The sequence below is a fragment of the Amblyomma americanum genome, chromosome 9, assembly GCF_052857255.1.
Source record: "Amblyomma americanum isolate KBUSLIRL-KWMA chromosome 9, ASM5285725v1, whole genome shotgun sequence".
Lineage (NCBI taxonomy): Eukaryota > Metazoa > Arthropoda > Arachnida > Ixodida > Ixodidae > Amblyomma > Amblyomma americanum.
This window is the reverse complement of record NC_135505.1, coordinates 53,930,766-53,956,378: the sequence shown is the minus strand read 5'-3', so window position 1 is coordinate 53,956,378 and position 25,613 is coordinate 53,930,766. Positions and strand designations below refer to the sequence as shown.

General features: G+C 47.1%; 1 long non-coding RNA gene across 1 annotated transcript; it reads left to right on the top strand.

Annotated features, from left to right (window-relative positions):
• Positions 1 to 7,887: 7,887 nt before the first annotated feature.
• LOC144103932 (uncharacterized) lies at positions 7,888 to 12,511 on the top strand. Its single transcript, XR_013308378.1, has 2 exons — positions 7,888 to 8,014; positions 12,372 to 12,511. It is a non-coding gene; the product is annotated as an uncharacterized LOC144103932 (long non-coding RNA).
• Positions 12,512 to 25,613: the final 13,102 nt, after the last annotated feature.

The following is a 25,613-nucleotide window of genomic DNA, read 5'->3' as shown; positions in this document are numbered from 1 at the left end:
TGAGGTACTTTTTTTGATTAAATCCTTGGGCTTTATGGGCGAGATTCTCTGCCACCTCATTACCGCTGAATCCTATGTCAGAGGGCACCCATTGAAAATGTAGAGTAAAGCCTCTGCAGTGCAGATTCTGCACCAAGCGCAGATAGCATAGAGACAAAGCGTCAGTAGGGAATCCGCACTCTAACCTCTGAAGGGCAGATTTTGAATCAGTTAGGATGACAACAGGTTGAGCCGGACAAGACCCTAACTTCCGTAAAGCCGCCTTAATAGTAACACTTTCAGCCGTTGTGGAGGATACGACAGCAGTACAGCGTACGGACCCCGATTAAAACGCACGACAAAATTTTTTGTCGCGCATCTGTCGCGCGACACAATTTTGTGTCGCAAGACAAGCTGTCTTGTCGTGCTTTGTGTGGTGCGACAAGCTTCGTGTCGTGGGTTCTTTCGCGCGACCAAGTTGTTTGTAGTAGGTTCTGCCGCACGACAGACATCTTTCCTGCATTTTGTCGTGCGAAGAAGGTCCTTGTCGCAGCATTTGTCACGCGACAGGTTTCTGTCGCAGGTACTGTCGCGCGACAGAGGGAGGCGTGCCGCGCGACAGAGATTGCGTGCCTCAGCAAAGTTGCCTGTCGTGGGTTTAGTCGCGCGACAGACTTCTATCGCGCCTCTTTTCACGCGACAAAAGTACCTGTCGTGCGGCCTGTCGCGCGACACAACAGCTCGTCGTTGGATATGCCGCGCGACAGATACCTGTCGTGGGATGAGTCGCGCGACAGATACCTGTCGTGGATTATGCCGCGCGATAGATACCTATCGTGGGATGTGTCATACGACATATTCCTGGTGAGGGTAATTGTTTTACTGCAGAATTCTAGAAATACTGTCGTGCTGTCGTGTGACAGCGATAGAATCAAATTGACCAAAGATGCTTCAAAGCGCGTTTACTGTGGCCAGTCGCGAAGAGGATGCGAGGTGCTCTGGTCTGTTGGTGACGGGCACCGATCGAAATGAAGTCCTCATTCACATTGGCGAATCGAGTTTTCAACTCGCTTCCCGCGACCTGGCTCTTTCACCGAACCAGAATTGGCTTAGAGGAGAGGCACTGCTCGAGCACTCACCTAATTCCCTTCTGTTCCCACATGGCAATGTGACGAAAGTAGTGCATGCTCAAGAGTATAATGCGGCTTTGAAAGCCCAAAAAGCTGTAATGCACAAGCGACGAAGCCAGCGGTGCCTGCGTATCCGCACGCGCTTGCGGTGGCGGCATGTAGCTGCAGCCACGACAGCGCCTGCACACCAATCGGTGTGCGCAAGTCGAATGGCGCTACTGAAAGTCAGTGTCCTCTCTGCTTCTGTGACATGTTCAAGCCATGTAACATAATGTACCGCTACTACTGCATGCGCAGAAAAGGTCAAGGACACTTCTATGCGTCGCGGAAAAGAATGTCGTTAATCGTCAATCAGGGATAATTACTCGCCATAACCATCCGGCTACACAAAGGCAGCATGTGTGTACATGCACGCAGTTCTCTGTATAAATGTTCAAAGCAACCCCGATATTATTTTTCCGCGTTACAGTTTTAAGAGCGTCAGCTCTTACTACTTACGTTTGTCAAGGACACGTCTGTCTGCAGGGAAGGTCAAATTGGCCAAGACAGTTACCACACTCTATCACATAGCAACAGCGGGCGCGTAGAGCCTCAGTTGTCACAGATACCTTCGATCCGTTTTACATATGCCAGTATAGCGGCTATCGAAGTGGAACCCCGGAGACCCCATTTGCATCAAATTTGGGGGCCGCCAGTTTGACGCATAACGATCGAAGGGGTGTCATTTGTCTTATCATGTTCCTGAGGATAAAATAAATATTTAGATGAAGCCCAAAATATGTGTGGGATTCGCACCGACGACTTTTTCGCCCCCAAACCGTGCATTCCGGGGACTTCCAGACAGCCAGAAGGCATAATCGTTTGTCGCAGAGGGTTCCGGATGCGGTCAAACAATTCGTCTTGTTGTAATGCACACGTCTATAAAATTCGTTAACTGATATATAAGGAGGAACATACCGGATATAGCGAAGGTGACTGTAAATCGCAATAGTAGTGCAAAATCTTTGAAGTAGATGACGCTGCTTGTATCTTAGAACGAATGTTTCCGAAACGAAACGCCCTCAGATGTTTGTAATTTTGTCTTCTCCACGTTTGCTGAGCACCCCGATCTAGCACCCCGATCTAAACACTTGAAGCTCTCGTAGCTAACGCTCTTAAGTCAAACGCTGATGCAGTGTTGGCGGAGAATTTTTTTTAGCGGCAGTGACGTGGTGCTTATCATAAAATAGCAAAAAAAAATACTTTACGACGTCGTTCATTGCCTTCACTGAAAATTTCATGACGGTGACACGAAAATGTCGCTATATATAGACAGCAGCGTATGCAGGCGAAGGTGAAATGCGGCGGCCGGCGAGTTTGAACCGATTTGATTCTCGGTCGAAATGAGAATAAAGTATTGGGACTGACGTCAACCGCGCGCTTTAAAGAGTTTCGCCTGCTTTGACACAGTCTAGCTCCTGTGCACCCGCGCTCAGTCCTCTAAACTGCTCTGGTCCCAGTGTGACTGTGTACTATGACAATCTGAGCGAAAAGGAGGATGTCTGGGGGTTTTGATGTGCACCACGGCCATACAGTTGAGCGACATGATAACGTACGGGCGCGGCATGCAAGCCTGAATACCGGCCGCCAGCGTCAGAAAAATGCCATAGTAATGTTTGTTCAAGTCCATACTAAGCCGTCGGATGGAGTATCGTTAGCCAATATTGAGTCATTGGTAGAAGCGATAACAGGAATACAAACAAATGTCTTCCCACGGCGCCTTTAATTGCTGCTGCTCAATCGCGGCTCCCCTGGCCTCAGCTGGCTCCGCTCCTGAAGGTGTCGCAGAAACCGAGCATATCTTTGTTTTACTATGAGACGAGGTGCACAGTAAAACGATGACGAGAGCAGCACCTCAGCGCTAGCCAGTTTCGAAGTGCACTCAGCTGCTGCATCGATGTGAAACCGGCTAGGCGTTGCGACGACTAGGGCAGCCAGGGGGTAGCACGTAGTTCATTGCCCGGCGCGCCCGCGGGCGGCGTCGTTCCCGAAAGCTCGCCTCGCTCACTCCGGCTGGCTCACTGATTGGCTCAACAGCTTGCTACCTTCACTCGGAAGGCTGGAAAATCGAGAAGCGAGCGACTGGCGCTGCGACTGAGCGATACTTTATGCCCACATTTGCAGTACTGGTGAACAACCTTTAACGCTCATATGCTTGGGTTATCGGCTGCGTTGCGGCGAGTCTTAGTTAAGATCGTCCGCTACGCCATCGTCACCGTCCGTGACGCACAGGCTGAGAACTTCAATTCTAGTACGTGCCGAAACAGCTCGTATTTATCGTAACGATACGAACTCGAAAACACGGCTGCTTCGATGCGCTAGTGGGCTCTTGCTTGTTAAACTACACGTGACCAGGATGCGGCGAGTGCTAGCCGCTGTTGCATATTAGCTGAAGTGAGACGCTAGTATCGACGTAGTTTCGTAACGCAGTTGATATCAAAGCAATCCGCTTGTACTGGTCACCGATTAAGCTGTTAAGTTTCATGATCTCCGGTGAGCGCGCCAGTGTCGCGTAAATTAATGCATCGCAGCTACTCTCCATCGTGCCAATTGCGTTCAACTTATCCACGATATTCGCCAGCTTGAGATACGGCGCTTTTCTTCGCTGATTTTGTCGCAGCTTAGTGATTTTATCTGGCATCAAACGAAATTGCATTCTGTCCACACCGTCGTCTGCTTCGTCGTCTGCTGCGTCGTCTGCTAGGGCATCCGGGCCACTTCAGGGGATCACAGGATCGCAGCTTCTACAAACCACATGCCAGAAAAAGTAACTGAAAGCGCTTTAGTATTCCTAAATAATCTAAAAATAATTTAAAATAAATGCAGTGTCTTTGTTGTGAAGATAATATAAATATTCATGGTTTAAAAAACAAGTTTTTTTGTCGGTTGAAATTTTTCACCGACACGAAAGCGTAGCCGTCGGCGCCATTGCAGTGCAACCGACGCGTCGTGTTTTGTATTATTTGCCTCTTTGAGGCATTGCTTGAGTGCTTGTACGGCGGACACGTGTGAAGAACTCATTCAATAGGAAGGTGAGCAGGAGTGTGTTTTGGAAGCCAACGACCTGGATTTCGGCCTGTCAACATTGGCGAGTTTCAACGGGTAAGCCATGAAGAAAAACAGTGCTGCGACGTCTTGTCATCTGTAAAAGGAACGAAGACTCCTGCGCCGTTTTACTAAGCCTGGATGAATCGCATGGCCGGTGAGTCCCGCTCTGCGTTTCTCTGCTAATGATCTGTATTCACACGCGCTATTTGTATGCGGCTATATAGGGATGTGAGCGGAGGCAGTCCGCCTGCGGTTGCTGCAGCTATAATGCGGCGCCAAAAAAGCAGGGCCTATATCCTGCATGACAAGTGTTGTTCTCGTTGTCTTTATGTGCGTTTAGTACTCGCGTGCCGTGCTAAATAAAAATGGCACCAGATATCACAACAGATTTACGCTTGCGCTTGCTAGCGCTTCGACACTCGGTGCAAAAGCATGGTTTTGCACTGCGTAGAAGACGATGAGCGAGAAGTGCCGCGCGGCGGAGCGCTCGCGCTAGGCCAGCTGCGATCAGACACCGCACTATTTTGCTCAGGGTTAGTACTCATCGGATTAGTGCTTGTGCCTTAATATGCGTCATACTAAATTCTGAGACAGTGATCGCATGGGAATGGCTAGTTCATATTCATCGCCTTGTCATTTGTAAACTTGTCTGTGCTTCCCCAGTGGAACAGGATTTGAGGCAGTGTTATGCCACAGTTAGATCAATCTTGCGTCTCCTGAGCTGTAAACGTTGATGCTTCCTTTCCTGAGCACTGCGAGCTGTAGGAGATGCAACTGCACAATTATTTAGGATTTCTACGTTTTTGCTATATCCCTTCGCCATTGTCGATGGTTTTTTGTTACCTATTTTCGCTTTGTTATTTATTCTTGGTTGCGTGCCATCAGCTGTGGTGCCGGCGATTCTCCGAGCTCGGAACTCTTCCCAGGCACGGGATCCTACCCACAGACCTCCCTTCGCCGCACTCACGAGGGTTCTTTGGTATTTTTTTGTTTCTCTTGCCCTTACTTGCATTGCCAGTCGACATATTTGTGCAGCTTTTAATTTTATGCAGATTTGTTAAATGCGCTAGCAATTTTTCTATGATGCTAAGCTGGGCTGTGAGATATCAAGCTTCTTGCTAGTGAAGGCATGCTTTTTTCCATTCTCTCTTCTCATTTAACCAAGGCAGACTGGTTGCAACTTTCAATTTAATACTTAGACATTGGTGCAAGGCACCATTATAGGAATTAATGAAAACCTGCACATCCTATATTCAAATTGGTGTGCGGTATTTCAGCCAGCTCATCTTTCAGTGTGGTTATAACAGTCATTGTGACTCTTCTCAAAGAATTTATATGGGTGCATTACATAAAATCTGTTCATTTGTTTTGTCATGGGCTAGCTCATTGGTTTTTTATTTACTTATATTACGTCTAAGTTTAGTTTTTAAAGCAGTAGACGATTTCCTCTCTTGTCATTCATGACATGGCTACAGCCACTGAGAGCAGTTGCTCTGGATGTATTTATTTGCGGTTGCCAGCGGCCAGCATCTATTGGGCCATGTGTGCTTCCTGCCTTTGGCTGTGTCATCCCTCCTGATCTATTCATGGTAGTTATTCTTTTTCAGTGATGCTTATCTTAGCTGCCTATTTAGAAAAATTTTTTCACTATAGGCTTGCAGCTGGGTTTAGAAATGCATGAAACTCTACATGCACTTCACAGCAGTAAATCAGCTTATAATTACCGGAACTGTAGACGTACAAAATATAGTCACTGATATAGCTCTTGACGCAGCTGCTGTGAACATAAACGTGCTTTGGCATTGCACACCTGTTGCCTGGTATGCATATGTGTCCTCGAAAAGGACCTATATGTTCATTTACCCCTTAAAAACATTGTGCTCCACAATGATGGTTTACCAGTATTTCTGATACAGAGACCAAATTGTCAGTCAGTAATGTAACATTGCACGATGACACCAATCCTTGTATGGCATAGCATCCTTGCAATGCACTGGGCAAGCTGCTGTCAGCTCAGATTTATTGCTGGTTTATTGCCATAGCATATGGTTATACTGCACAGTTTGTACCTCTACCTTCTTAAAGCTGTATACTTGAAAAATTTAAATTTAGTTGAAGGAAAATTCAAGGAAATGTAACAATAAATGTCTCACATTTTGGTGGACACTTGAACCGTGATATAAGGGAGGGATATAGAAGGGAAGTAATGAAGAGCTGATGCCCATGTTATATGCCCCTCTTTAGTTAAACATACCTCGCAATTAACACATTTGGCACAAAACAAACATGGGACTTGCACGCTCACAAGCACCCTCATGTCAGTAAAACAAAGTGCCAATGTTGCCGTACTTTAGAGCTTTGCTCTTAAAAGCGCAGCTGACTGCTGCTCAAAGTTGAGAGCAAAAATATGTCTACTTTTCCTCATGTGCAGTCTGCGATGCTGGTGCCATTTGCAATGGTGATTGACATTGAGTTGCATGAGGCGCAGTCCGTTCCTGGAGTTAGTGATTTTGTGTGTCGTGTGAATGTGCTGTCAAAATTAGTGCAGAACAATGGTTCTCTAGTTCATTTTAGGTAACTGTGTCCTGTGCCACATGCTACCACCCTTTTTGCTCAAATTTCCTAATCTCATTTAGCCATCTGATTGCCACCCATTCATGCATTCACCTATTCTTGGAATCCTCCCAGTGTTTTAGTGTGGTATTGCTTATATCTTCTCTGCATTACACATGCACTGCACTTCCTCTTTTTTGGTTTAGTCAAGATATCTCTGTTCCTGTTTCTTGCATAAGCATAAGAGGCGACTCAAGTGCACCATCTCGGCTTGTGATGCAATGTGTAGGGCCCTTCGTTTTTGAGTAAAACCTGGTTTCTCCTTACTGTTGCACCAATAAAGATTTTTTTTTTAATTGATTTTGGGGAAAATGAAATGGCGCAGTATTCTTAAAGATCAGTTTCAACGCAATTTCTGTGCAAATGTGCCTGTAAGAAAGTGTGGTTTGAAGGTGCTTAAAGCCGAAGAACTGCTGGAGTGTAGTGGATGTCACATAATTCTTCTGACAGAATTTTTAAACAATTCTGGCTATTTTATTTCCCTTTTCATGTTTATTGTTTGTCGGTTATTTATAATTTTTGGATAAACTGAAAACTACATGTACTGACTGGTATTTCATTCCAATAATTATACCCATTATTATGAAGCTGTGTTGGAAGGTAGGTGTGCATTTAGTATGCGTGCTTTGAATTTCAGTGATTGTTTCTGCAATGCAAAATGGAGGACAGGTCTCTGCTGTGCGAGTTTTTTGCAATGGAGTGAAAGTAGCTGAAGCAGCATTTGCTACTGTGTCACCCAGGCAAAAGTTCTCCCACAGACCACTGAGCTTCTGAATACCTATGGCTTGAAGCTCGAAGCTCTGGTTGCCCTTTCCGAGGTTTTCTGCATTAACGAGTGCAAGCCCAAGGGCTCAGAGCTAACAAGCATTTGAAACCATAGTGCTATACACAGTAGTGCTGGGGCCGTGCAGCAAGTCAGTGGGAATTAGGTCGCGATAAACATGGTTTACTGTAGAAAGCTAGTGTGAAAAAATAGTTGCGCTCAAAGAAACCGCTGTTTTTTCTTAGTCGGTCATTGAAACAAAGCAATGCATGTAAAATTTGATATCTCACTGATCCCTCAATTTTTTTCCAGCTAAAGACCAAGAGTTGCATGGAAGTTGTGCAAGCCACCAAGTTGCGTGTGATTTTTGCCAGGGACCTGGAGCAGGCTGGGAAATTAGTGGATGGCCAGTGGTATTCACTCAGCAAGGCAAGCTTTTTCTGTAAGTACAGATTTTGACATTGCATTTCTTAGGAACGCATGCACTAATTTGACAACTCTATGCCAGCCTATGCTTCAAGAATAATGAAGTACATGAAAAAAATTGATTGCTGAAAAAAAATTCCCGCTTCTGTTATGTTTTTTTCAGGAAAGTATTTGCCATTTAAAGGGCTGTGAAAACCTTAAAAATTATTATGTGCTTGTGGCATTTTTTTCATATTTCTTCCACATTTATGTTGGCCTGACCTTGTAGCTTGTCTGCATGAGATTGGCTGCTACCTACAGTTCGCTTTTTTGTTGCTCCTTTATTGCCTGTCACAATCTTTACTTTGCGTGGCAGTGTCATGCAGTTTGGGAAGTAATCTAATCTTATTTCTGCATTGGCCTGAAGTGCAAGCTTTTGCATGTGGGGCAGGCTTATGGTGTCCTTTTGTTTGCTGTAACTGCAGTTTGGCCATGAGGGTTAGAGGCTTAGTCCTTTTTTATTTTGATGCAGTGTCATATACTTCATGCATAAATTAATGAAGTAAGCACTATTTTTGTAACAAACGAACATTCATTATAGCTGTGGCCATTATAAGTGCACTTGACTCTAAAATGGCTGTCTTCCGGCATTCAGTATTACATCTTACCAGCCGGAAGACACAAAACAGAAGAAATAAGCACAAGATGAGGCCGGTCTAACAACTGAAATTTTATTGAAGGAAAGTGTCAAAAGAAGATCTGCAAAGAGATTCAAGCACGCAAAACCCCAAAGCAGTGAGAGGGCAAAAAACAATCGAAAGGCACTGTCATACTAATAAACCATCTAGAAAACTTATTCCTTACAGTGAAGGTTCACCGACGGTTTAGCCAGGCACTTGTTTTAGCCTTACTGATGTAGTAAGCCTCAACTATATCAGGACAGATTTATCACTTCCCTAAACCACTGATGTGCCGCGGAAATCAGGCGTGCAAAGAGAAAGGTCGTCCTCCGATTGCATTCACGAGATTGAACGTGCAGTGTCAGGTGAAAATTCGCCTTCCTCTCTATACAGTGAAAGTGCTCTCAGCCAGGCGCACATTAAGATATCTGCTTCTCTGCCCGTAGTAGTTTCAGCTACCAGGCAGTGGAATGCAAAAAGCCCGTTTACTTTTGCAAGTGGTGAACATTTTTTATCTGCCACTGTGCATAGCGGATGATTACCCGTAGTGGTATCAAGTCTAGTTAGAACGAAGAAGCAAAGGGCTCCTACCTTACTTTTAGTGGTCGAGACAACAGCAACATCATACTTTGGTGCAACTTTCTTGGGACGGTGCGAAATGGCATGGAGGTAAGGTATAGAGCCCGTCTTTTTGTGCTGCTCAACTACGTCAGCATCATGTGAATGGTGTTCCGTTCCCTCGATAGAGTAAAAACACACTCTGACAGGTGCGCGAGATGGGCAAGTGGGAACCCAGGTGCCATTGGCTTGGAAACCTGCTCCGGGAATGCATTCTAAACACTGTAATGTCATGACTTCTATAAAGCGGTCGTGATGCATGCGATTGCCAACCTGTCCTTCACCAGCCTCGAGTGGTTCAACTCGTAGCCAAGAGGCTTTCTGATCTTGGGCTGTGGCGCCAACATATGTGGTCGTCCGCAAAGCGCAGGTCTAAGTCAAGAAGCTACAAACAGTTATGCTTAGTGAAATTCAGACATAAAAGATAGGCTTTGACCACATGCCTAAAGATTTCTAAAACGTCTTGTGCCAACTTATCTGAGCCCTCCTTGTGCAAAAAAATTAGGTAGCTATCAACATAACGAGATGCTACTATGCCGAGGTCTTCCAAACAGGGCTATGATGCGGTATCGACTATGGACAGAAGAATGTCGCGGAGGAACAGTGCAACCTGGGACCCTCTGCATATGCCTGATTTCTGATGTAAATACCGCCTTGCCAATTCACAAAAGTGGAGTTCTGTGGAGTTGTAGTTTCTTGTGAACAGCAACCTGGGCAGGTGCTCTGCAGTGGGCATCGACATGGAGGGCGTGCACTATTCATTGTGACATGTGCAAACTGCATCAGGGTGAACATTGAACATGCTTTTAAAGATGATTGCGTGATTTCGGTTGCTGGCTTCATGGGGCTGTTGTCCTTCTACTGCAAATCCGCATTTGTCAGTTGGCAGGGCGGTATTTACACGCAGGTCGTACCTTTGCTCAGCAACATTTTTTTGTCTAAAGTCGATAAGGCATTAGAGCCCTGTTTGGAAGACCTTGGCATAGTAGCATTTCGCTATGTTCATGACTATTTAATATTTCTGGACACAGAAGGCTCATATAAGTTGGCACAAGATGTTTTAGGAGTCTTTAAGGCATGCGGTCAAGGCCTGCCTTTTACATCAGAATTGTCTAAGCAGAACCGTTAGCAGTTTCTTGATGCAGACCTGCGCTTTGTGGACGAATATGTTTGTCGGGGCTACAGCTAAAGATCGGGCAAGGCTCTTTTTAGCTACGAGTCGGACCACTCGTTGCTGGGGAAGGATGGTGAAGAGGTGTATTTGTCGCTGGTTAAGGTCAGTAAAGATGGAAACACTTGATGGGTGCGCAATCGTGTGCATTACATCAGCTTTACATAAGTCATGCCATCACTGCTGAGGATGCATTCTTGTAGCAGGTTTCCAAGCAGCTGGGTTCCCACTTGCCCATCTCAACAACCTGTCATAGTATGTTTTCACTCGCTCGAGGGTAAGGAGCACATACTCCGATGATGCTGATACACCTTACCTCCACAGTATTTCACAGTCTCATGAAAGTCGCGGGAAAGCATAATGCTGCTGTTGTCATTAAAAAGGCTTGATAAAACTGGGTACTTGTCCACAATGGACAGTGTGACAAAAAAAGGTTCACCACTTGCAAAAGTAATTGAGTTTATTGCGTTCCACTGCCTTATGGCTGCAACTAATATGGGCAGACAGGCAGATATCTGAATTTGGACCTGGCTGAGCACTTTCACTCTATAGGGGGAAGGCAAATTCTAATCTGGCACTGCATGCTCAATCTTGTGAATGCAAATCTGAGGATGACCTCTCTCTTTGCACGCCTAATTTCCACGACACATCAGTGGTTTATGGAAGGGATAAATCTGTTGGTAGATAGTTGAGGCTTACTACATCGATATGGCTAAGGACACGTGTGGCTAAGCCATCAGTAAACCTTCACCGTAAGGAATTTGCTTTTTTAGATGATTCATTAGTATGCCAGTGACCTTTGATTGCACTTCGCCCTTTCACTGCTTTTGGTTATTGTGCGCTTGTATCTCTTCGCGGGTCTTCTTTTGCGGCTTTCCTTCAATGATGCCGCCGCGGTGGCTCAGTGGTTATGGCACTCGGCTGCTGTCCCAAAAGACGCAGGTTCGATCCTGGCCGCGCCAGTCAAATTTCAATGGAGGCGAAATTTTAGAGGCCCGTGTACTGTGCGTTGTCAGTGCACGCTTAAGAAACCCAGGGTCAAAATTTCTGGAGCCCTCCACTACGGCGTCCCTCATAGCCTGAGTCGCTTTGGAACGTTAATCCCTCACAAATCAAATAATCAAAATCTTCAATTAAATTTGTTAGTACCGCCTCTTGCGCTCATGTCTTGTGTGTTCTGGCTGGTTTTAAGGTGAGTCAGTACCAACTTGGCCAGTCATAAGCCTTGTTCAGTATTACAACATTTTGAATAAAGTGAGAAGTTTACTAGACTGTTGCCGGGGATCGTGTCCGCAGCAGTTGTGGGCAACTCAGAAGAGATAGCGTCATACGATTGGTTCTGTAATTGGCAGAGGATGATGTGAGGATGCTGCTCGAAAAGAAAATTTTATAATCGGATAATTATTTACAGCCAAAAATGTCCAAAAAATGGCTGGGCCAGTGAAAAAGTGCCGCGAAATTTGAAAACGCTGAAAGTAGGTGGAGCTACAGCATAGTGCCAAGTTTGAAAAATTGGAAGTATGGACAAATCCAAAGCTTGGCGCCAAGTTTGAAAACTCGAAATGAGCAATCACGTGACCAGTGATAAGTGTCCTATACTTGACCAGGAGATAAGAAAAAGAATGATAAATTAGAGGCAATTAGGTAATTATTGAGAAGCGAAAGGCAATGAACGGGTGATTAGACTGTGCGGGTATTCAGTGAGTGGGTAGGAACGATCCATGGAGGAAAATTTGAAAACTCGAAATCGTTGCTGGGATGAAATGAGGGTAAAATAAGAGTTAATTGATTACCAATCAAGTCAACAGAGAAAACAACCTTGGCGCCAAATTTGAAAGGCGACCAGTGTCGATGAGGCGTCAACGCTTTCACATTTTTTTTTGCACAGGTAGCAGCGGTGATCTCTATTTTTTCTTTTTTTTCAGCCAAGACAAAAACCATTTTTCTTGGCTCATGGGCGATGTATCTAGGAACCTGCGGCCAGGACAATGCTGGACAGCATGCATCAGCAAGCTCGAAAAAAAAGCACGAAACAGTAAATAAATATTGATCATTTTCATTTCAATTCTAATGGTTTTGTGGAAGAATTACTCTGGAATGCACAAAGCTTGTGTTAATTGACAGGCGACCATCAACAAGCTGTGCATTTTTGTGCATTGCCTACTCCAGAATGCAAATCCTGTGTTAATTGACAGGTGACACAATAACGACGGTTACACAGTGTACGAGCACTACACAAGACACACTACAGAAGACAAGGCAAACTACAGAAGACAAGACAGACTACAGAAGTCAAGACAGACTACAAAAGAGAGGACAAACTACAGAAGACAAAACTATAAAAGACAAGACAGACTGCAGAAGACAGGACTACAAAAGACAAGACAGACTACAGAAGACAAGACAGACTACGGAAGACAAGACAGACTACACAAGACATGCCCAAAATACGACAAGACTACAGACTACAGAAATTTTCTGTCTTAGAATCCTGTAGTGCGTTTTGACTGGGACCACTTACAGTCCAAAGAAGGAATGTAAAAAGCCGCTGCGCTAGCTTGTTTGACCTTGTCCACAGAACCATCCGTGAAAATGTGAAGATGGCAGGCATACTCTGCAACTATTCCAGTACAAGCGAACGCGTTGCTCCCAAAGGTGAGCTGCGCTTTGCGCTCACATGGGGAATTGTGACCTTACAGTAGAGGGTCGGAAAAGACCGGGGGTGTTTCAACCGTTTCCTTTGCCTTCGGACAATAATGCCTAAAGAACTAAGAGTATTGAGCGCCAAGTAAGCCTCCGACTCACATCTCTTGCAGAGCCGCTGGAGAAGGGATCGCCCAGCTACCGTCTCTCCTAAGCGGTCAAGATGCATTAATAGTCTCTGAGAAGAGATAATGCTAAGAGGTTTCGATAGGGACTCATGAAGTACGGCCTTATTCGCAGCCGCCTGGGGAACTCCAATGGCTCTTAGGCCCTTTCTGTGGACAACTTCGAGACGCTCAAGTGGTGTGCCGAGGGAGAAATTAAAGGTAATTGATACATTATCCGGCTGACCACCAGCGCTTCATGAAGTTTGACCATTGAAGAAGGATGGTTTCCCCATTGCTCACGTGCAATTCTACGGAGCACATTGAGACGAGAAGATATAGATGAAACAATCGCGTCTACAGCTTTTCGCCACTGTAGACGGGAGTCAATAATGACGCCCAGGAAACGCGCGTGGTTGAATTGACGGATGCAAGAGTGACCGAGGTCTATCTTCAACCGCGCTTGACGTGCTTGACGCGAACCTTCTTTGTGACCGAAACCGCTTCCTTTATACGCTCTAAGGGTGTCTGGGAGCGCACGCAAAAGTGCGCGAAGTGGTGACACTAGCGAAATGCTAGCTAAGGTAAAAAATTGGACAGAAGAAAACATTTAAAAATAAATACAAAAACAAGAAATTCAGTTTGATTTCACGCTAACGAGACAAGCGCAACAAGAAATCAAAGTGCTTATCTAAAATCAATCTCAGTTAAAACAATACCTCGAATTAAATCAATACGTGTTGTCTTTCAACAGGCCGTGTCTTGGAATGAACATTTAATATATTTAACAAAAACTCTAGCAAGTAGTTGCACTCATATAACGAGATGCAAGTATACTGCTGCTTAATGTAATGATGTTACTCTTTAATACAATATTTTGGACAAGCCTTATTTTACTACTATGTAGTTTGGCCTCCCCCCCCCCCCCCCACAGCACAAAGCTCTCTTTATAAAATTCTTGTTCTGCAAAAAAAGGTTTCTAGGTGCTGTTTCAAATGCTCCTACATGCTATCTGTCTGAACCCTTATTTGCCCTGTATAATGAACGTCCTGTTTCTGCATTCTCCAATTATCGCCTCAGCAAACAATATAAAAAATAATTAAAAATAATACCTTTTTATGATGAAAATTAGCGAACCTAAAAATTGGCTCTAATATATATAGCACGCGGAATTGGAGATTTGACAAAACGGCACTTGTAAGAATACGTATCGTTTGCAAATGCTAAAACCGGTTGCCAAGAGGGTTATTTGCGTTGCATAGTAAAACAGGATCAGAGAACATTATTTTCCAGAAACTTCTTGATTTGTTTTGTTATTACAAAAGACACAACACTATATTATCGCTGGTTCTCTTTACAGGTACTTTCATTTGCTACGGTAAACTCCTGTCGAACTTTTACTCACTGTATCGAGTTTGGACTTTGTGTGGGTTATCTTCGTTAATCTAATAACTTTTTGTAAATTGTGAATGCAAACTTTTTATTATGGTGCGGAGTTTCAATGCACAGAGTTTGTACTTCTGGACTCTAAAGTGGTTTTTTAAACGTTGAAAGTCATCTTTCTTTTTCTACTCAGTTGAAAACATTGTGTTCGAATTCCTTTTTTTTGTTTTACAAATTGCTGACCACTGCTTTATGTTGCAGCATGGGGGCCTGCAGACTTTTCAAGCTTCCTAGATGAAAGCTATTCCTACAGGCTTCCGGCGTCTTGTGTGCGTGATGCGAACAAAATAATAATATAAGAATCGAAGCTCGCCGTCTTTCTTTCTCACTAGAACAACCGGTGCCGCCCAGGGGCTCTTAAAATGTCTAAATCATGTCTATGCGAACCATTTTGTCTACTTAGTCTCGGATGGCTTCTCGTCCTCGAGGCGACACATGGTAGGCGCTTTGGCATAGAGGTTGGGCGTGCTGGTCGGTTAAAAAGCGACGCTTGGTAATCGGCGTTCGTTGGACCTTTAAAAATGATGAGAAGCACTCGTTTTAGCACGAAGCTGATTGGGCATCTGGTCTTGTGTACTCTGGCGCCGAGCAGGGCAATATCGAAGACGTGCTTGTGACCTTCCTTCAGTGAATCTTCTGGCACACGATTAGACAGGGCGAAGGCTTCGTAAACGTCGGGTATTTAGTCGCAGAAATCAACCGTAATTTCTTTGTTAAAACGCCGATTTTCCTTAGTTAAAGTACGTCAGCAGCACGTCAGCGCGCCCATTGTGGAAATGTGCCTTTTGAAATGACGATCCATCACTCTAAAAGCACTCCGATGATAGCTTCCGCGTTGTTGGCATCCGAGGTACCTAACCATGACGCTTGATCGGGACTAGATGCTAACTTTTTTGTAGAAGTCACTGGGGACAACATGCTGCTCCTTGGCTGCCATCGAAGAGATGGATTTCTCCATCGAAAGCGTGCTGAGCTTGGATCGAAGGTTAGAGATCGCCTGATGCCCAATTAGAAAATCCGTGCCCATTATGACATCGCGGCATCATTGCTGCAGAACTACTAAAGTCGACGGATAAGTATTTCCTTTGACAATGCTTCAGTGGATGATAGAAGGATAGAAAGGGGAAGACATGGGCCTGTCTACTGGAGGGCTAGCCACCACGTCCACTGCCAGCATGTCATAGAAGGAGGTGGAGAGGGGGAAGCGATTGACAGGAGAGGCTAGGCGAGAGAGAGAGAGAGACTCTTTAATGAAGAAACAGAGAATTTAGCCGGCGTTTCAATATCGCTGGCATGCTACTCTGAGTAGCGAGGAGAATTTGGGAGATAAAGACTGAAGGAGAGCAGCGTGGAAGAGGTGGAAAAACTAAGATAAAATGAAGCCATGAAATGGGTACTAAGGATGCAGTGGCGAGTATTGATGTAACCTATGGAATGATGGAGTGCATAGTCCGACGAATGGGCTGATGAAGTTCACTGCAAGAAGAATGCGTGAAGGTAACCTGCAAGTGAATTTAGAGCTTATTGAGATGTCCAATGTCTTTTAAATATGTAAAAAGAAAGTTCATTGCAAGTCTCTGTTGCCTGAAGCAGGCTAAGGGGCCTAAAACTTTGTCCATTGTTAGGGGCGCTGGGCAGAGCTTTTGCGTGCAATGTTCATAGTACGCACGCTCGTTAGCATACGCAGGGCACTCAAGCAGGATATGTTCCCCAGTTTCTATCGAAGCACAGTTGTCACAATGCGGACTGTTCATTTGCCCAAAACGGTATCGCAGGCCATTTGTATATGCAGCATTCAGACGAAGTCGGTGATAAAGTGTTTCGGGTTGTCGAGGAATTCTGGGTGAGAGTCTTGATCTAAGATGTGGGTCGATTGAGTGACGAAATTGGTACTGATGTGTCGGGAAACTCCAAAGCCGATACGTTTCTTTGTACGCAAAACTTTTAGCCGTTTGGGACGCATCAGATTTCGTGAGAAAACTTCGAATGTATCTCTGATGTTGATGGCCCTTACGGGCCGCTTCATCTGCTTTTTCATTAGCCATAATGCCACAGTGAGCAGGTACCCACTGAAATGTTATGCAGTGGCCTGCGGCAATAGCTAAATGATGGATATACCCAATGTCCAGGGAAACTGGCTGGTGATTCGTTTTCTTCAGCAGGTTGGCCAGGATCTGCAGAGATGCTTTTGAATCGGTGAAGATAACCCAACGGCCGGCGGTTCGGCGCAGGATGTAAGAAACAGCTTCCTTAATGCCGTGAAGCTCAGCTGTTGTAGAGGACGTCCCCCGCTGCAGCCGGTAAGAAAGGGCATGGCCGGTTGAAGGCACATAAAGGCCACAAGAAGTTTCTTTAGTAGTTGAACCATCGGTGAAGATATGGGTGTGCTGCGTATATTCTTCGATTAAGTAGGCGAGAGTAGCTTGCAGAAGGGCTGCCTGTGGCATGCGGCTCTTTGCATTCACACCTGGAACAGACTACTTCACATTTAGAGGAGAGAGTGTCCATGGAGGAAAGGCCAGAGGTAGTAGTTTCTGAGGCTGATTAATAGTAGGAAGGGGCAGGAGCTGCACTGCCTGGCCAAAGCTAGAGTTGCTGTGAGTTAGGTGGACACGGTGTAGGAAGTGCTTCTTCCCTTGAAGGACATGGCGGAGATGGGTACGCATAGTTTCCTGGGCGGCAATTACCTCTAGTGGGAGACATCCTGCCTCGGCTACTGTTCCTGATGCAGAGGAACCCTTTGGGAGGCCAAGACATATTCGCAGGCAGTTGTTCCGTGCGGCATTGAGAGTCTTATTGCTTGATGTAGATAATCATTGAAGCACTGGTAGACAGTAGCGCAAGGTTCCTTCAACGTAGGCTTTTTCAAGCAGAAGCATTGATCGGCAGTTGCTACCCCACCTTGTTCCCGCCATGAACCTGAACACTTGCGATGCTGCAGTAATCCTCGCACGGAGTTTTTTGATCTGAGGTGACCATGACAGATTATAGTCGATTACAACACCCAGGAATCGCTGAGATCGTACATATGGCAGCGATCGTCCGCCTAGGAGCAGCGGATATCGGGTCATCGTTTTTCTTGTAAACGCCATTGCAACACTCTTTTCTGGCGAGAGACGAAGACCTCTGGAAGCCAGGTACATCGAAATGTGCAATAGTACTCTCTGAAGACGTTGCTGGGTAATATAGCGCGAACGTGACGCGGTCCAGATGCAGATATCATCAGCATAAATTGTTATGCGGACCCCTCGCGGAAGGTGTCTTCTTATGTGAATAAGGACAATATTGAACAAGAGAGGGCTGAGCACCGCTCCCTGTGGTACGCCCCTCTCCACTGCGTGAAAGCGTGTTGGACCGTTTGGAGTACTAATAAAAATTTGTCGTTCTTTTAAATTATGCCCAATCCACTTGTATAGCCTTCATCCAAGGCCAAGACTGCCAAAGGCTGCGAGGATTGCATGGTGAAAGACGGAGTCAAAAGCGGCCTTGATGTCTAGGAAAACGGCTGTTGGGATGTACCCAGCATGAAGGTACTCCTCAATTGATGAGACGATGGCGATGATATTGTTAGTCGCAGACGTGTTTTGACGGAACCCGTTCATTTCTCGGGGGAACTCATTTCGGATTTCTAGGAACCAAGTTATGCGCTTGCAGATCATGCGCTCCATGAGCTTACCTACGCAGCTCAGTAGGGCAATGGGCCGGAATGATGCGTAGCTTGTTGGCTGCTTACAGGGTTTCAAAACGGGCACGATTTTCGTCAGCTTCCATTCCGTGGGGACCTCACCAGCCATCCAGGAAGAATTGTAATACTCCAGGAGTCGAAGACGGGAGGTGTGGGGTAGCTTTGCAATGGCGTCATAGGTCACCTCATCATGACCCGGAGACGTGTGCCTGTTTGTCTCCGCGATAGCTGTGGATAGTTCTTCCATTGTGAAAGGCAGGTCTAACGCTGGCACTGCCGCCTTTGGGATGCCTGTTTGACCATCTGCAGAGAGTGTCGAATGCCCTGACCCTGCCGACAGCAGCTTGCAGTATTCTTCTGAGACTTCTTTTATAGATTTTTGTTCGTGAAGGGAGAGTGCAGCGAAGGGGTGGAGTTGTTGAAGTGGCGTGCGCATACCTCTAACTATCCGCCAAATATTGGTTACTGGTTTGCGCACATCCAGCGTAGAACAAAAGTCATGCCACTTTTGCCGACTGAGTTTATCCATGTAGCGTCGAATGTGACGTTGTGCCCGTCGGCATGCACGTAGGTCATCGAGGCTTTTTGTGCGCAGAGCTTTCCTTTCAGCTCGCCTGCGTATAGCGCAAAGCCTTTGGAATGTGTCATCATTTGAAGGTAGGTTATCATTTTTAGCAGTAAGTTGTGTACTCGCCCTCAGGCAATACGCAATTGTCGATGCTAATTCCTCATTGCGAGTGCCGCAGTAACTCCTCTGCTTACAGCGTCCTTGTATGTGTCCCAGTCTAGATTTTATAAGAAATTTCTTTGGGTTCCTCTGCGCATGGAAAGCCGATATGAGGATTGGGTAATGGTCGCTTCCACGTGTCTCCAAATCAGTGCACCAGCCAAAGTTGTGGGCGAATGAACTTGTGACAAATGTCACGTCGATGCTGCTGGTAGTCCTCGGGCCTCGGAAGTAGGTGATGCTGCCGTCATTTAATGGCTGAACTGAATGCTTGGAGAGAAGTTTTGCAAGCTTGGCACCTCGGGCACATGTATGTGAGCTGCCCCAAATTTCATTATGAGCATTGAAGTCTCCGCAAATATTATGCGGAGAGGGCGTCCTTGCTATCAAGTCTTCAAGTCTCAAAGCATCAAATGGCGTGCCTGGCTCAAGATATACTCCAATCAGAGTGCACTGTTGTCCGGCAATAACTGTGACAGCGCATACGTATTCATTGTCGCTGTGAGGCGGGACATAAACCGGTGAGGCCGGGATATCCTTGCGAAAGCATATCTGCAATCTTCTGACGTTATCTGGTCGTTGTGAATGATGGAAATAGTATCCATTGAGTCGGAAAGTTTCCTCGACGCGTGATTCACAGATGACTATGAAGGGGAAGCGGTACGCTCGCACGAGCTGTCGGAAATCTGAGAGTTTAGAGCGTAGCCCGCGAGCGTTCCACTGGAAAATGGTGCATGTACGAAAGATAATGTGGATTGTCAGCTGTGATGAAGTTCTCGCTGTGGAAGCCATGATTACTGAAGTGTGGTATTACGCCCCTGCGGAGCGTAGGAGACCGACACCAACGGCTCCATTGCAAGGACAGCTTCTACTTCTGGGAGTCTTCCTGACGAGGGGTGTGCATGGATAAGAGCCTTGATCGCTGCAAACAGCATCGGAATCAGTAGGCATGTGACATCTTGTTCAGAGCTTCCGGTTTGCTGCCTGCCGCTGATCTTCTTGTCATGTTGTGGCGCCCTAGGTTCAGAGCAAGCGACGCTGTTTGTCGGGTCTTGTGTAGTGCGTTGCAGTAGCTTTGATGAAGGAGAAGAACCAACGGACTTCCCACGCTTCTTTTTTACCGCATCTGCGTAGGTCTTGTCAGCTGCTCTGCCACGCTGTGTTGACTGATTCTCGGAAAGACCTGCCGTAGTCGTGAAAACCACTTCGGGGTTAGGTGGTGGTTCATGGCGCTTAAGGGGTTTCCCTTGTGTTTGCTCTGCCGTGCGAGCAACTGTGGCTGCTTTCTTTTTATAACACCCTCCATAGGAAGCAGGGTGTGGGCCACCGCAGTTAGCGCATTTAGGTTGCGCTCTCGAAGTGCATTCTTTGTGCGAGTGGGGGCCAGCACACACTTTGCAGCGCACGGGGCCGTTACAGTGTCTTGATATGTGGCCATGCTTCTGACATTTATAGCACTGAGTTGCTGCTCCGACGTATTCAGTTACAGGGTAACTACAGAACCCCAGCGTTACTAGTTTTCGTAGCGGCGCATCTTTTGCGAATTCCAATATAACTGTGTGACGGCGTACCGCTTTTATCTTTCCACCATCCTCAGGAGTGTAGGCGATTAGCCTCCTTGCTGAGAGGACACCTTGGTCGCGTAGATATTCATGCAGATCTTCGTCTGTGTAGGTGACAGGTACATCTTGTATTTTGCCATAGCTTGCCATGTAAGAGTATGGGACTCTGGCCTCTACAGCCACTCCAGCCAGCTTAGTTACCGTGAGCAGACGGTTGGCGGCGGCAGCGTCGATACTGTAACCATCAGGCTCCCATCCTTGTGAATGCGATGGCTGAGGACTTTTTCTTGAGCCGATGCTACAACCGCCGAAGCCACAATGTTGGGGTTGGCTTTCCATAGGCTTCCTCCTTCCTCAGTGGGCCTGAAAACTACAGGAACACCGGTAGCTCTCTTTTTCTGGTACGATACAACTGTAAATGATGCTTGGTCCATGTCCTCTAGATGGTCGGTCAGAGGCTCGTTGCTGGCTTGGTCGTCGCGCAGTCTCTTGTTTGGCGGGGCCTGGTCTGTAGCCGCAGCTACAGGGGCCACTGGACCCGCCGCGGGCGCTGCTGCCATCAGTGCAGCTTGGAGTTCAGCTGGCGGTGATGTTCCGTGTCGGCGTTTATACGGCGCACAGCGCCGAGGAGGTCGCTTGACGTGCTTTTGCCGGCGGCCAGGGACCCCCAGGTCGTCGCACGTCGAGGACACACGCCAAAAAGACTGGAAAACCTCTGAAGTAAGAAAATAAAGCCGAAAATTACGGACCGGTGTCAGACAGCCGGCCCACTAATCGCCGTCTTCTTCTTCGAGGGTAGGCGCGCAGCAGCGGTGTCCGTGCCAGTTGGCACATGCTGCCGTCTCAGGCCTAGAGGCGGCTAGAGAGGCCGGTGGCCTCCACAAAGGAGAGGAGGTACCGGAAGTTCTTGGCAGGATGGTGGCCCCCGGGGAACGGGAAGTGTTCCACTGAAGACCATGAAAGGCCAAAGGTGTGGAAGCCCGCCTCCATGATGGTCCTGGAGGGCACGAAGGCAGGGCACACACACAGCTGATGCTGGGCTGTCACCGCTGGGCCATTGCCGAATGTGCACCCAGGAGAGGCAGTGAGGCATAGGCTGTAAAGGCGAGAGTCGGTGTTGGCGCCGCCCACCCTGAGTCTTACGAGCAGGCTGCTCTCCTTGCCATCAAGGCCAACAGAAGGGAGTAGGCATGGTGGGTGGCCACTAGCCACTGTGGGATCTGGGTGGTCAAGGAGGAGGTGCCTTTCTACTATGATCCTGGCCAGGTCCAAGAGGCAGAAGTGCACGAAGACACAAGTTTTTGGGGAGTGTGACGCCTTGGCCAGGGTGTCTGCATCCTCATTTACCTGGACTCCGACATGGGCAGGCACCCAAGTAAGCCGGATGCGGGTGTGCCTGGAGCAGATTGTGGGCAGCCGGCAAGACAGCCTGCGTATGATTGGGGAGGGGTGGGGGGGCTCAAGGGCCTGTGGAGGAGCTGGAGGGCTGCCCTGTAGTGGGTGTAGATGGTTGCCTCCGTGACCCCTTGTGCTCGCTGAGGATGTCGGCAGCCAAATGATTAGCGCCCAGCTCTGCGGTTGTGGACGAGACCACAAATGGGAGCCTGGCCTGTCTGCTCACATGGATCGATGGGGCAGTGCAGGGAGAAGCTGCGGACGGGCAGGGTCTTGGCAGAACCGCGCCCTCCGTCACGATCCGGACCGTGCCAGGGGGTTGGGCCTGAAAACCAGCGGCGACCTCCTGCTCTAGGCCCACAGCAGAAGTGTCCCGCCTCGTCAGGGAGCCAGGCAGGGCGAGATGAACCTCGTAAAGATGTCCAAGGTCCGGGCGAGGGAGGAGCGGGACGATCTCTGGCTGCCCCTAATGAGTTCTTCGAACTCCTGGGCCACCTGGCGCATATTTGAGTTGGGCCTATTGAGGAAGCGGTCCAGGAGAGGACGCCCTTCAGGCGCGTTGTGGAGGCGCTCTATGTGGCGGAGGGAGGTGCGCCTAGAAGGAAGCTCGAAGTGCCAGGAGCCCACTTCCACCATGGTGGGAGCCACAGGAGAGCAGTGGGGGAGCCGAAGCATAGGCGTATGGCCGGCCGCAGTTTGTGCTCGATGGCCAGATGTGGGGCTACCGTGAGCCGGACAAGCCGGAGAGCATAGGTAAACTGCGGTACGGCCATGCCCTGGTAGAGCTGAAGTCTCAGCTTGGGGGTGATGCCGTTCACCTTGGCTAGGAGGGACCGTACGGCGCCTGGACTCTGGAGGACTGGGCCAGGAAGTGACGCACTGCTGGGCTTCATGTGAGTCGGGCATTGATTCGGAGCCCAAGGTATTCCACCCCCGGTTCACGAAGAGGTGGCGGCCGCCAACGTGCAGAAAGGCATGGCCTGGGCGATCCCCATCCTGGTGTTTAGGAGCATCGCCTGGGTTTTAATATGCGAGACCCCAAGGCCAGCACACTTCAGGAAGTTGTGGATAGCATCGCTGGCTCGTTAGATGTTTCTGATGGTATGGACAATCACAATTCGCGGTGCAAATTTTTGTCCTTCCTGAGCACCGCAACGAATGTCCAATTCATCACTGAATAATTAGCCCCTGTGCCAATTAGAGTGCTATTTTTTCGCCTCTCGGTCACCACATCTAAATCAGATTTCCTGGTTCTTGCGTTGCACGTCGTCCTCGGCATCGAGTCACGGCTTATCAGGAGCATGAATCACGGCTAGAGCGTGTCGTCGAAGCTTTTCTGACTACTACCGTCGTTTTGAATGCGGTTCACGTCGAGGACGCGATTGTCATTGTAGGCAGAGTTGGTGCACTTGGGGCGGCGTCTTCAGGCGTCGTGGTCGTTAAAGGATCTTCGGCGCATCGCTCGTGACCGATTTCAGCTCTAGGGGCTGCTTTCTTTATTTACCCCTACTGTGGCTGCGAGACATTTTTCGTACCGGGGCTGCCCAGCTATGGCCTGGAGCAGTTTTGCGCTCCTTACTTTTGCGTATTACATCCCGAATGTTGCCTCCGAATTCAGTGCCATTCGAGAGGGTTGTTGAGGTCACTTGCAGATGTAGAAAGAAACGACTGGTTCGTGCTTTCAAGGTTTTCTCAATGGTGTATGCCTCTGTGGTGAATTCAGCATGCGTCTTAAGCACCATGGATTAAAAGCTTTACCTTATTCTTTTCATTCTTGTCAGAATCGATAAGTCGAAAAAGGCGCTTCTTTTTTCTACGCATGCGCTCACTATTTAATTCAGGTGCTGCATTCGTGACTGTAGAATCTTCTGAGCTCTTGTGACGAAGCTTGTGAATGCCTTGAGGAACTCTCGTTTGAATGATTCCCACGGCGCAGAGAAGGTTCGCAGTTTTCTACCTAAATTATGAATGGTCATGTAGAGCGAAGGAAACGTTCTCCACTTTAGTCTGCTCATCCGCACTGTTCAATGCTGTGACATGGTCAAGCTGTTCCAATGAGTCTTTAGGATCCTCGTCCGGTGGACCACTGAGTGTGGGCGGAAATCGGAACTAGTGCTGAATAATGGTGGCTGGTATTCTGGCTATTCCTGATCTCGGCGTTGAGGAGTCTTATGCTCTAGTGTGGTCTGGAAATAGTACGTGTTCCGGCGAAAGTGTCTCGAGACGACTACTAATTCGCGGTTCGTCTATGAGAGGGACGGGTTTTGTGGCTTTTTCTTGATCTAATTATTCAGGCCGGTTTGGATAGCTCTGGCGGCTCCCAAGGAAAGAGAGAGTGGTGGCGGCAGTCCGGGCAGTGAGGAAGACAGCAAAAAGTTGTTCTAAAAATAAAACAGTTTATTGGACTCACCAGCGGCCACAAAAAACTCAATTATTCGGCGGCAGCAAAAGCGACAAGCGTGTTCAGCGCTCATCGGATAAAATGCCTGCCGCTCTGAGCCATGCTCAATTTAAAACTGATAGCAAACTTTCAAGATATGGCGTGCAAATTTACCACTAGTCTGGACCAACGTAGAATCAATTGTGCCTAGATGCGATAAATAGAGATAAATCCTTGTGCTACGCTATGTTTGGATTTATGGCACATAGGCAACTATAATGCCATTATTCGCGAAGCTCGAGTTAAAGAAAAAAAAAATTCCTGGATAATTTTGCAAATATATAAAAAATGGCCGCTTGTGTAAAATGCTGAAAAGTTGGATAATGATGATGATGACGACTATTAAGAGCTTTAAGGAGGTCGGGAAACCTAAGCAGCCATTCTTGCCCGGGCAAGGATCTCGAGTCTCCCAACTAATCAAATAAATACCTCAATGTCAGGAATGAGAAATGGCTGAAGTGTATCAGGCAAAGCGCAAGATTATGATTTCCATTTTTTTCTGAAAGAACCTTCCGTTAAAAATTTAAGAACACAAGACAGGCCAATGATTGCATTTTCAGATAAGAGCAGTGCTGGGCGGAAAGGAATTCATTGGTAATAAAATGAAGGAAAGCACTTTCTCCTTTCAATTTTCGGTTTAGAGCATGAAATTAATACTTGATTGACTGTAATTTCGTCTCCACGCGTGCAAACTGGATTCTCTTTTTTCGTTAGGAGAAACGTGTGCGTATTGTGTGTATGGCCTAAGCGGAGATGGCAGATAGTGACGTTCTTGAAACGGTTCTGGTGCCCACACTACTTTCATTCATCTAAAGCTGTGTTATTAAGTGGTTTGTTAATCAATTCATTGTTCCAAGTTGACTGCCACGTTTGCTTTGCATTACAATGTACCAATTTCATGCAATATTACAATGTACCAAGTTCATGCAATAATTTGCTTGCCACAAACTTGAGCAGCTCACAAATCTGTTCTTTGGTTGCATTTTATACGGACATGACTTCGTACGCGGCAGAGTTTTATGTTTTTTCCTTGAGTTATGGCGATTCTTATCTTGTGTTTCATGTCACCAAGCAGTTGAATGACTACACTTATGAAGTTAAAGGTTGT